Raw genomic sequence first — 10,830 nt, forward strand, 5'->3', positions numbered from 1 at the left:
AAACTTCCCGAACTACACTGACCTGATTCCTTTATAGCCAAGGATATGTAGGCAACCTCGGAAGTAGGGTGCGGTCAAATCTTTTAAAAATGCTTCCTATAGAGTATTCAAACGGGCAAAAATCGCTCGTATACGCTCACTTTATCTTTGCACGAAAACTCTCCGTATTTCCGAGCAAAGAGGGGCAGCTGTGAGCACGTGATTTTTGCCCTATATGAATTATTCCCACAAATTCAAAACAAACTAATTTTTTCCATTATTTGCAATTTTGTAGATTTTGTCGTATTTTCGTTAATTGTTTGCATTTGTCTGCGCATGTTAACTTTGTCTAATTAATGAAAAATACAAAAATATATTGTATTTGCATTTAGGATCTAACTTTGTGTTTTGGAATTAAGTAGCAAATTAGTTATTTTGTAAGAATGGGAAAAATAAAAAATAGTTTATTTTTTGCATTTTTCAACTTTAATTGTTGAACTTTGGGAAATTTTCTTTTAATTTGGTTTTTCAATTAATTTTGTTAATGGTTGATTAGTTTTAGTTAGTGTTTTTTTAAGTTAATTAGGTCCTAGGATTTAATTTAGATTCTAATTTATTTTTGAAAAAAGAAGAAGAAGAAAAAGAATTAATTGAAAAAGGAATTGAAGAAGTTATTTGGGTTGCATTGTCCTAATTCACCCATGGCCCAATATTTTTTCCCAAAAAACCAGGACAAACCTAGCCCAGATCTGCCCCAACCCGGTTCAGTCCACCCTTCTAAAACCAAACGACGTCGTTTGGGTTGACAGATCTGAAACGTTGATCTCTTTTCATCCAACGGATCGAAACTCCTCACCTTACCCATATATATATATGTTTGAACAAGACCACCCCCCTCAGACCCCCCTCCCATATCATCGTCTCATACCCTCATAGACCCCAACCAAACACCACCTTGAACCATCATCCGCCGCACGCCGAAAATCGCTCATGGCGGCGGTCGGCAGCCAATCACCCCTATTTTTACACCACTGCTTCTCCTCCACCTCCTCATCCCAAATCCACACTCCACTCCTCTCAAATTCCGTCAGAAATCCTCAAATTTTAGAAACCCTAGCACCGCCATGATGTTCTCCAGTGGCGGTGCCAACCCCAAACCGCCCCAAACTAACACCCTGAAACCCCCATGATCCCCTATTTCCAAATCCCTAACCCCTATCCCTCGAATCCCTCTCAATCCCTTTGAATCTCGAATCAAAGTTCGAAGCCCTAAAAGCCAAATTGCTCTGCCTTTGATTTGTGGCTTGCATGACCACAGACGTCCGAAGTCTCAAGATTTTCGAGTCTAATTTGGCATAATCAGTGTCGGTCATTTGTTCTTAACAAAGAACAAGCGACTAACACTGATTGTGTAAAATCAGGGAGTCCAGCTGTGGGGTCGAATTGTAGTCAGTAAGCTTTCCTTGTCCTTTCCTTTTGTCCGCTTCTGATTCATGTCCTACTCCTTTTCTTTTTCTTTTCCCTCATCTTTCTTGAAGTAGACTGATTCGAACAGGGTTCCGAATGGCGTTAAATTTTATGTTCGTTTTGTCGCTCAGTTTTCTTGTCAAGGTTCAAAGGTCCATTTGCTGATTTTTTGTTAAAAACGTGCTTGAACCTTTGATTTTGCTTTTGATTTAGTCTCACAAGTTAATATAGTTTGGTCGTCTTACTTTAATAATCTAATTCACTCTTTGCTTCTTTTTGCATTTAGTCAGTCGCGTAGTTCAAATCTAGTTTTCAAATAAGTATTTATTTTCTGCTCTTGGTAAAATCAGAATTTAGCTGGATCAATTGTTGTTTGGGCCCTGGGTTCAATTTCGACCCATGTTCAAAGGAACAACCCATTCATCTTTAGGTTGAAGTAAATGGGGATTTGACCCATTTGTATACTTGAAAGTAAAAAGCAGGGATTTAAGGGGGATATTTTGGGAATTTAGGTTAAGGGAATCTCTGAATAACTGAATTAGGAAGCTTCTTGGAAGCTGGGGTGGGGACTTAACTGAATTTCTGAATTTACACTAAGGATTTCTAAGCAAAAACCAAAATTTCAAAAGGTTCTAAGTGCAAAATTGAATTCTTTTAGGCAACCCTAAATTCCTTGCCTATAAAGGCACTCTACCTTGATATTCAAGGCAGATGAGAGAGGAGAGAGATAAAATTCTGAAAAATACCAACGGCTAAAAATCTAAAAAAAAATTTGTTCCATTGATTTCTCTGCTTTGAGTTGTGAAGTTTTCAATCACTGAAACATTTTCTGATTCTCTTCGAGATTGAAATGGTTTAAATTTGGATTTCTGAAAGTTTTGGGTTGAATTCTGTTGGGTGGTTACTGTTCCATTGGTTTCACAAGCTGATTTCACTGCTGATTGTTGATTGTTAAGTCTGGGTTTGCTTCTGACTACTACTGTCCTAGGTTGATTCCCCATTTTCTGTTTGTTTGGCTTTCCAGGTATTTCCTTGGCTTTTAAGTGACATATGGAGTTCAAATCTGAAAACATGTAACCAAAGTGGAAGATCTAAGAATGAATCTCAACTTTATTGAATATCAGTCTTTGTTCAAATAGAGTTTTTCCTTGTCTTTGTGAATTTAAGCTTTTTCATGGGTTGTCCATTCCATTGTGTTGATACTCTTATGTTTCATCTTCAAAAGTATGTTTTAGGCTTCTAGTTCATCATGTGGTTCTGTAATTAAGTCGAAGGACTTTGTATTTGAACATTTGAAGGATGTGAATGCTTCTGTAGGGTAGGTTTAAATCAGTTAGGGCATATCATGATGGTTTGATTTAACTTCATTTAAGTTAGTGTTTGAATTCCATGTTCATGATTAGTATGTAACAATGTTCGATGTTCATTGCATATTTAAGTTGGTTATGTATTGAGTGTGGTATGAGAATGAATAATTAGTAGGTTCGAATCCCAAGTATCTATTTTCAGTATAAATGTTTCAGAAGGATATACAAAATGTCATTAGGGTCGAAATTTCAAAGTCTTGCATTTACCTTATCATAATGTGTTGATTCATCGTTAGAGCTTTACTCAGGCTCCATTGATTCATTTATGCCGGGTGTGAGGCAGGGGATTCGATCCTTGGTTCGTGAGTTTGGGGGTATCTACCCATTCGTGAAATTTGGGCTTAGCTTGGGCCGATATTCTGGGTTCATTTGGAGACAGGATAATGGTCCATTTGGGCCCTATGCAGTTCTGCTTTAAGCAAATTCGTGGCTGATCATCATGAGCCCAGATTGTTTTTGAACAATTGGCCTTTCTTTATACGCTGATCCCTTTAAATATTAGTGTCAACACCTGCTGAAGTAAGCTTGTTTTTTTTTTTTACGAATTCCATATGCTTCTAGTTAATTAGCTAATCACTTTAGTTAATGGAAGTGCGCTGTATTAGGCAACACAAATAGTTTATGCCCCTATATGATTTAGTTTGAATTCCCTTTAAAATTGGAATTGAGGAGTGTCATGCCAAACAAAATCTCAAGTGCATGGCCCTTGTGAAATTAATCTTGTTTTGATCCTTAGAAATCGAGGCGCGCTACTTAGCAAATTTTCTGTGGGCCCCGCAAAGCTGCAAATGCTTAGTTGTTTTAGGCATGTTGTTTTATTAATTTACCTTCTTAAACTCAGGTGTGCATTTCATGTGACCCAAATACAAATCTTAACAACGTTAAATAAAATGTGTCTCGGGCTGCGGGTGCATTTCATGTGGCATGATCCAAAGACGTGTTTTAGATGACGTTGAAATCTTCCTAAAATAAATTAAAGCAGTTATAAAGTTAAAATATACCATAGGTTAAAAACATGTTTAAAATCAGATAATTATGCCAATTATAGCAGTTGAGCAACCGTGCTAGAACCACGGAACTCGGGAATGCCTAACACCTTCTTCCGGGTTAACAGAATTTCTTACCCGGATTTCTGGATCGCGGACTGTAATACAGAGTCAATCGTTTCCTCGAATTCGGGATTTGAACCGATGACTTGGGACGCCATAAATTTCCCAAGTGGCGACTCTGAATTTAAAATAGATAATTATGTTTCGATTGTCACTTAAATTGAAAAAAACTCCCTTATATACTACCCTTTCGGGGTGTAGGAAAAAAGGAGATGTGACAGCAGCTTCCTTGAAGGAAGATGGTTCTGAAACTATTGAGTAAACTGAGATTGCCTATCTGTAAGTGGGGGAGAGATGATTGTAGTTCACATGTGCAGAGATAGGGAAGTTGGACTTAGTACCTTTAGTCTTTGTCACATAATCCTGTAGCCAAATAGGAGGCTAGCTTGGTTTGGAAGATCTTCTACAGCATGTGGGAGGTTCATCACTGATTGCATCAGAGACAGGAACTTCAGCAGGAAGTGAAAAGACATCAAGAGCATCATTAGGCTCAAAATTGTCAATTTGTTGTATATGCTCCTCTAGACCAGGTGTTTGTTGTAGTTCAACATCTGAGAAATGGTTAACCTCTAAATTCAAAGAAGATGATGTTGAAGGAGTTGGTGTTGTAGTACTCTCATGAACCAATGAGGAGAGTAAATCTAACACAGGAAATACAGGATTACCATATGGCTTGACATGTTTGAAAGGAAAGACATCTTCCTTGAATATGACATTTCTGCTTACTAGAAATGTTTTTGAGTGCAATTCATAGAGAAGATAACCCTTTTGTGTTGAAGAGTATCCCATAAACACAACAGAAACAACATTGGGTGAGAACTTGTCTAGTACTCTAGGAGTTGCAGCATAACACAGGCAACCAAAGACTTTCAAGTGAAACAGAGAAGGAGAATGCAAATAAAGCATCTCAAAGGGTGACTTGTAGTCAATCACTTTGGAAGGAAGTATGTTTAGTATGTATGCAGCAGTAGTAACACACTCACCCCAAAATTTTAAAGGAACAGAAGTTTGAAATCTGAGTGCCCTTGTCATATTAAGAATAGTTCTATGTTTTCTTTCTACAACTCCATTTTATTGGGGTGTATACACACATGAACTTCCATGCACAATAACAAGACTAGATAACAAGTAAGTTTTGAGAAGTAGTCTGCCACAGTCATGGTTCCTTGAGTCAAATTGTGCATTTCTCTATGAAGAAACAATACTCTAGAGCCATTCACTTTGTCAAATCTTTCTTTTAGATCTTCCCACACCTTGTGAGCACTAGATACATATAATACACTACTCAACAAACCAGGCCTGACAACATTCATTATCCATGACAACACAACAACATTAATCTTTTCCCACAGATCATGAAGTTCTGGTTCGAACTTAGATTTTGGAAACCTTCCATCAACAAAACCTAACTTACTTTTACCTAACAGACCAATTCTCATAGCATGACTCCACAAGACATAGTTATCAGATCCAGTCAATTGAATAGAGACTAGAGAACTACCTGGTATGTCAGTCGGTTGTAGGTAATAGGTGATTATGATTGATAGAAGAAAATGACGAACCAGCTGGAGCAGAGTTTCCAAAAGTGTCAGTAGCTGATGTACGAGCTGTTGTATTGTCTTCTTCAGTAGCAATCACCATTGTAGACTTCACCTTGAATGAAGGAATAGAAACCCTAGCTTTATTTTATGATTACTCTAAGACAATTCTGCACCTAATTTTGCAGAATTGAAGTAACATAGAAGTAGAGAATAGAAAACAGAAGAGAGAATTGAAAAGCGATGACAGCTTAGATTATTGCCGGTGACTCTGATACTATGTTAGCTGTCATGGACAGCTGATCTAGAGCTCAGATAGAAGAAGAAATGAAGCAGCAAAGAAGAGGAAGAAGAAACACTGTTTCATTGAATAACTGCAGAAAAAATGAGAAAATAAATATTTGTACTTTTTAAGCTAAGTAAGAAAATATTTATATCTTCTTCTAACTACCAACTAACAATCTTTACTAATTAACTAACTAACCAACCTAGTTAGTAATTACAATAATAGTTAACTGTAATTAATTATCAGCTTGTTGATTCAACCCTTCAACAGTAATACTATGAATTTGCATTCAAATTTAATTTCTTGATTTTTTTTTTGGGAACTCTGAATTTTATTTGAAAAAAGTCCTTCATAGAAGTTTTCTGAATAATTCTTTTGGCGAATAAAACATGTACAGCAATTCTTATAAAATGTTTGGTTTCCTATAAAAGTATCTCAAGGTTTATTACTTAGTTAAGGAAACTCTTCATTCTAAACCGTGATATATGCTTAGAATAAGTAGTAGTAGTAGTAAGTTATTAACCTTTTTTTGGTTTTCACCTATGTTTAATTGTCTGGTAATTACATTGGAGTTCCGACTATATCGTGTTAATTAGGTCCATTAAAAGAATAAATGCTACATATAAGTACTTTTTTATATTTAAAGCTCGAACACGAAACTTCTAATTAGGACATGTCCTAATTAGTAGTTATTCGCATATTATATCATCTGCTGACGTTTAGGTAATATTTGGAATCATTTAGTCAAGCATTGAAGTTGAGTAAAATTCTACTAGAAGTCTCAAGAAAAAAGAAAAGGAAAGCAAAGAGATGAGAGTACTCCTTTCAGTTTTAGACACATGCATGAACGTGAAAAAAAATACCATGATGTAGACGAAAGCTGAGGATAAGTAGTAGTATTAGGGGTCGTTTGGTTGGGAAATAAGTTATCCCAAAAGTAATTATCTCGGGATTAGTTATCTTGTGATTGTTATCCCACCCTCCCATAGGGATAAAAATAACACTACAATCCTGGGATATTTAATCTCGGGATTAGTAATACAACGATTTTATCCCAACCAAATATGTGATATAACTCATCTCAAATTTAATCCCGTAATTAATTATTTCTTATCCCTCGTAACAAACTAGTGAATTCACATATGGCAAAGTGCCTAACCTATACATCCTAGTTCCTACTGGTCTATGTCTGCATATTGAAGGATAGAAAAAATAAAGTGCTTTTTGGAGGTCAACGAAGCAATGTCTGGAAAAAGAGAGACTACTCTTCACTATTTCAGGAACTGTTAATTTGTCTAAGTGCTTGTTTTACTTCCTAACGACTAACCGCTTCACTATCAAAAAGAAGAGAGAGTTTTGCTTGTTATTATATGAAAGACTTCTCGTAGTGAAGCTTTTAATTCAATAATTAACAGGATATATTTGAGCTTAGAATATTGTCAGTCTAGAGAAGACAAGATAATTTAGAATATTAGTGCATGACATGCTACAACAATCAAATTCAATGCCTTTTAATTCAGATAAACCATAGGGACCATATAATTGAATCTATGGAGCATATAGTTAAAGGGTATGTTAATTATTATTGCCATTAATTAGTGGGTGGTAAAAGTATTAAGGATTGTATTAAGATAAGAAAGATATATTGTCCGGTTTAATTTGCACATGGGCATTAGGAGTTTGGTACAAAGTCATGTGTCCAAATATTTCAAACAAAGTACTCCAATATACTAAGAGTAACAGACACTTGTCACCTCGCCCGTATCTAATGGCACATGCACCTTTTTATACTCATCTAACGTTCTAAGTTGCAAAATGCAAATATTGTAGGTAGCTGCACCGCCGTGCTTTTGTATGTTTGATTCATATTTAGACTTTCTAGCTTTTTTTTATTGGGACGGACTCAATTTGATCAAGATCTAAATTTAATGAGTTGAAACTTATATATATACTAATAGCAAGGTACGCGCTTTACGCGTGTATCCTATATTCATGAGTACATAACTTTCAAATGTTTCAAATTCATATTAACTAATGTTTATGAGTTATTAAAAATATTACAGGAAAAAATGTAAGATTCTAAAAAGGATAAATATTAATTCTATTTAGCAAGTTTAAAAGAAGAAATTATGTGCTACATAAATGCTCATATGCATTATCTTTTTTATTTTTGAATTAATTAGCATATACTTGATACAAATATGATATATCTCTTTATCTCCTCTTAAATTAGATTATTTGAACACGAAGTATACTTATTAAATTTTCTTTCAAAAGTTATCTGTCAGCTTAAAAATTAAATTTACTTATATGATAAAGTTGAAAAAGAATTGAATTGAATATTTTCTCTAATCAGTTAATTAAGAGCTCAATTATTTATTCATTTTAATATCAAAATTTTGCTGCCTTTGTTAACTTTCACAAGCTATTCTATTGTAATATTGGCCGTTTCCTTCCATTACATTATATGCAAATCTTAGGAAATATAGTACGTAACATTTATATTTTTGATATTACAATATCATAGTAATATATACGGTAAACTTAATTAATTTTGATGTTCTAATTCCATTACATTATATGCAAATCTTTGGAAATATAGTACGTAACATTCATATTTTTTATATTACAATATCATAGTAATATATAAGGTAAATTTAATTAATTTTGATGTCCTAAATAATAGGATTTCCTATGTAGTCATTCAAATAAGGAAACTTTGGTAAGTAAAGTTTTAGTTGATTTCAAAATATTAAATATTAGAAAATAATTAAATGACTATTTTATCTAGTGTGAACTCTATTTTAAAAGGGTAAAAAAGACGAACGACATCTCGCTAAGGGCCTTCGTGCTTTTAATATTAACTAGTCTTAGTGTACGTGCGTTGCACGTGTTTATCACGTCAATAATAAAATATTATTGATAATATATTTTTCCTCATATAAATAATATTAATATCGTATTTTAATCGAATTAAATAGTTTCAATTAAAAAATTTAAACTGAATACTAAATATTATATCAACACAAATTGCTTCGTATTTATACAAAATTATAATTTTGGCATAACAAAAAGAGTTAACGCTTATACTGTTTAATGAATAATATTTTACTTTTCAATTTTTAATTTTTAATAGGTTATTAGGTCTTCATTGTTTCCTTCTTTTTTTTTTTGGTCTTATTGATATTTGATACGTTCTTTGCCTTCTATCTTTTCAACTTCAATTTTTATTGCACGGACTTTTATAGTATCGTGTAACTCCTATACTATTAAACGTCTTCCAAATTGATGCCCTCCATTTATTGTATTAAGTTTGAAAAGGAAGATAGAAATTTTATAATAAAATTTATTGTTGTTAAAAAGAAAGCATGTTAAGTACAAGTAAGAATACATATATAACTTTTTGAGAGATTAATTCTATATATTTTTTTATTATAGCAACCAACCAAATATCATGTAGCTTCAGAGAATGCAACGTTATTACTCATGTTTATTATCTTTAATATAAAACACCTCATATATTAAAAAATATTTAGAAAGTCATACGTAAATAAATTATTATCGTATTTATGAATATATTATAATAAAAATTTTAATCTTGAATAATTTTAAACTCCTAAATATTAAGACTTAAGGCGTAATTCAATTCAATTGAATTCTAATTAGTTAATTAAAAAAGTAACTATTTGTTTTCAACATTAAAAAAATAAATTTTGCCTTTTTAGATTCTTATATTAGCGCATCCCAATTTTTAAATATAAGTGTAATTATGAAGGAAAATAAAAATATTTTTATAGTATTAAACTTTTCAATAATAAAAAAAACAAAAATTAGTAAAGTAATAAGAATATGAGAGAACACAATAGTTGAACTCCACAAAAAATGTGGCAAACTACAAGAAGTTACCGACGAAAGATTTCGAGCACCAAGCGCTTGAAAGGAAAAAAGAACAAAATTTTCTTCATTTAATTCAGTTTGAATCAAATAAGGAAATTAATATTCTTTATAAGGTAAAATTTTAATTGATTCAAAATTTAAATATTCGGAAAGTAGCTTAATTTACTAGTTTATCCAATCATTCTTGTAGTTCGTGGCAGCCGTCGTGAGTGGTAAACTTCTTCTATTCTTCATTTGTGCAATCATGATATTTATTAATCATATTAAGTTGCTTTTTTTTTTTCCTATTTTTGATATGTATATATGCTTTATGTGCTTTAAATCTTTTTGTGCCTCTGTTAATTTCTTCTTTAAAATTTTAAAGAGATTAGTTCGAATGTATTATGCAACAAATCGGACAAAAATTTATCATTCATCAACAAACATACTTCTTTATACGTTGAAAAATATATACTCCAACAATATTTTATAGACATTTAAAAGTTAGAAAGAATTATGCTATTTAAAGAAATATGTTTAATTCGCCTTCTTCATAGTGATGTGTCTACCGTTAAAATCAAATAGTACAATAAAAATTAATTTTGAAAAAAAGACACAACAAAATTTGCCCCGGAAAGAGATGAATATAGACAATTCGTGGGGGATATAGATTGTATCCCATATGACATTTACATGTAAGAATTATAATTTACTTAACAAACAAAGTTCTTATTAATCTAAGCAATCTCATAATTTGGCACTTGGCAGAGATAAAATTTCTCCATTAATTAGAGATTCTAAAAAAACAGGATAGCAATATCTGAAAAAAGTAAACATAAAAATAACTTAGTGAAAATCGTACCTGAAAAAACGTTACATCAACGAATATAGAAGTGTTGAGACTCAATCTAAAGAAATGTCTCTAAGCAAGAGAAATTAACTGCAAACATACATATGAAGTCCATAATTAAAACTGAAAAATATATAGATCAGAAACCTAAATAGATCCAAAATCATACCCCGCAAATTATAATTCTTCTTTGGTACTAATAAACAAAACAAAACTACAAAATAGATTGATAATCAAGTAAATTTAATTTGTAAGTACTTATCTTGACCTTAGGTGCTTGAATTCTACTGTAGATTTGCCAAGCAATTGAAAGACCTGCGTTTGCAATCACAAGCAAGTAAAAGACACAGATCAATTG

Source organism: Nicotiana tabacum, chromosome 18 (genome assembly GCF_000715075.1).
Source record: "Nicotiana tabacum cultivar K326 chromosome 18, ASM71507v2, whole genome shotgun sequence".
Taxonomy (NCBI): Eukaryota; Viridiplantae; Streptophyta; class Magnoliopsida; order Solanales; family Solanaceae; genus Nicotiana; species Nicotiana tabacum.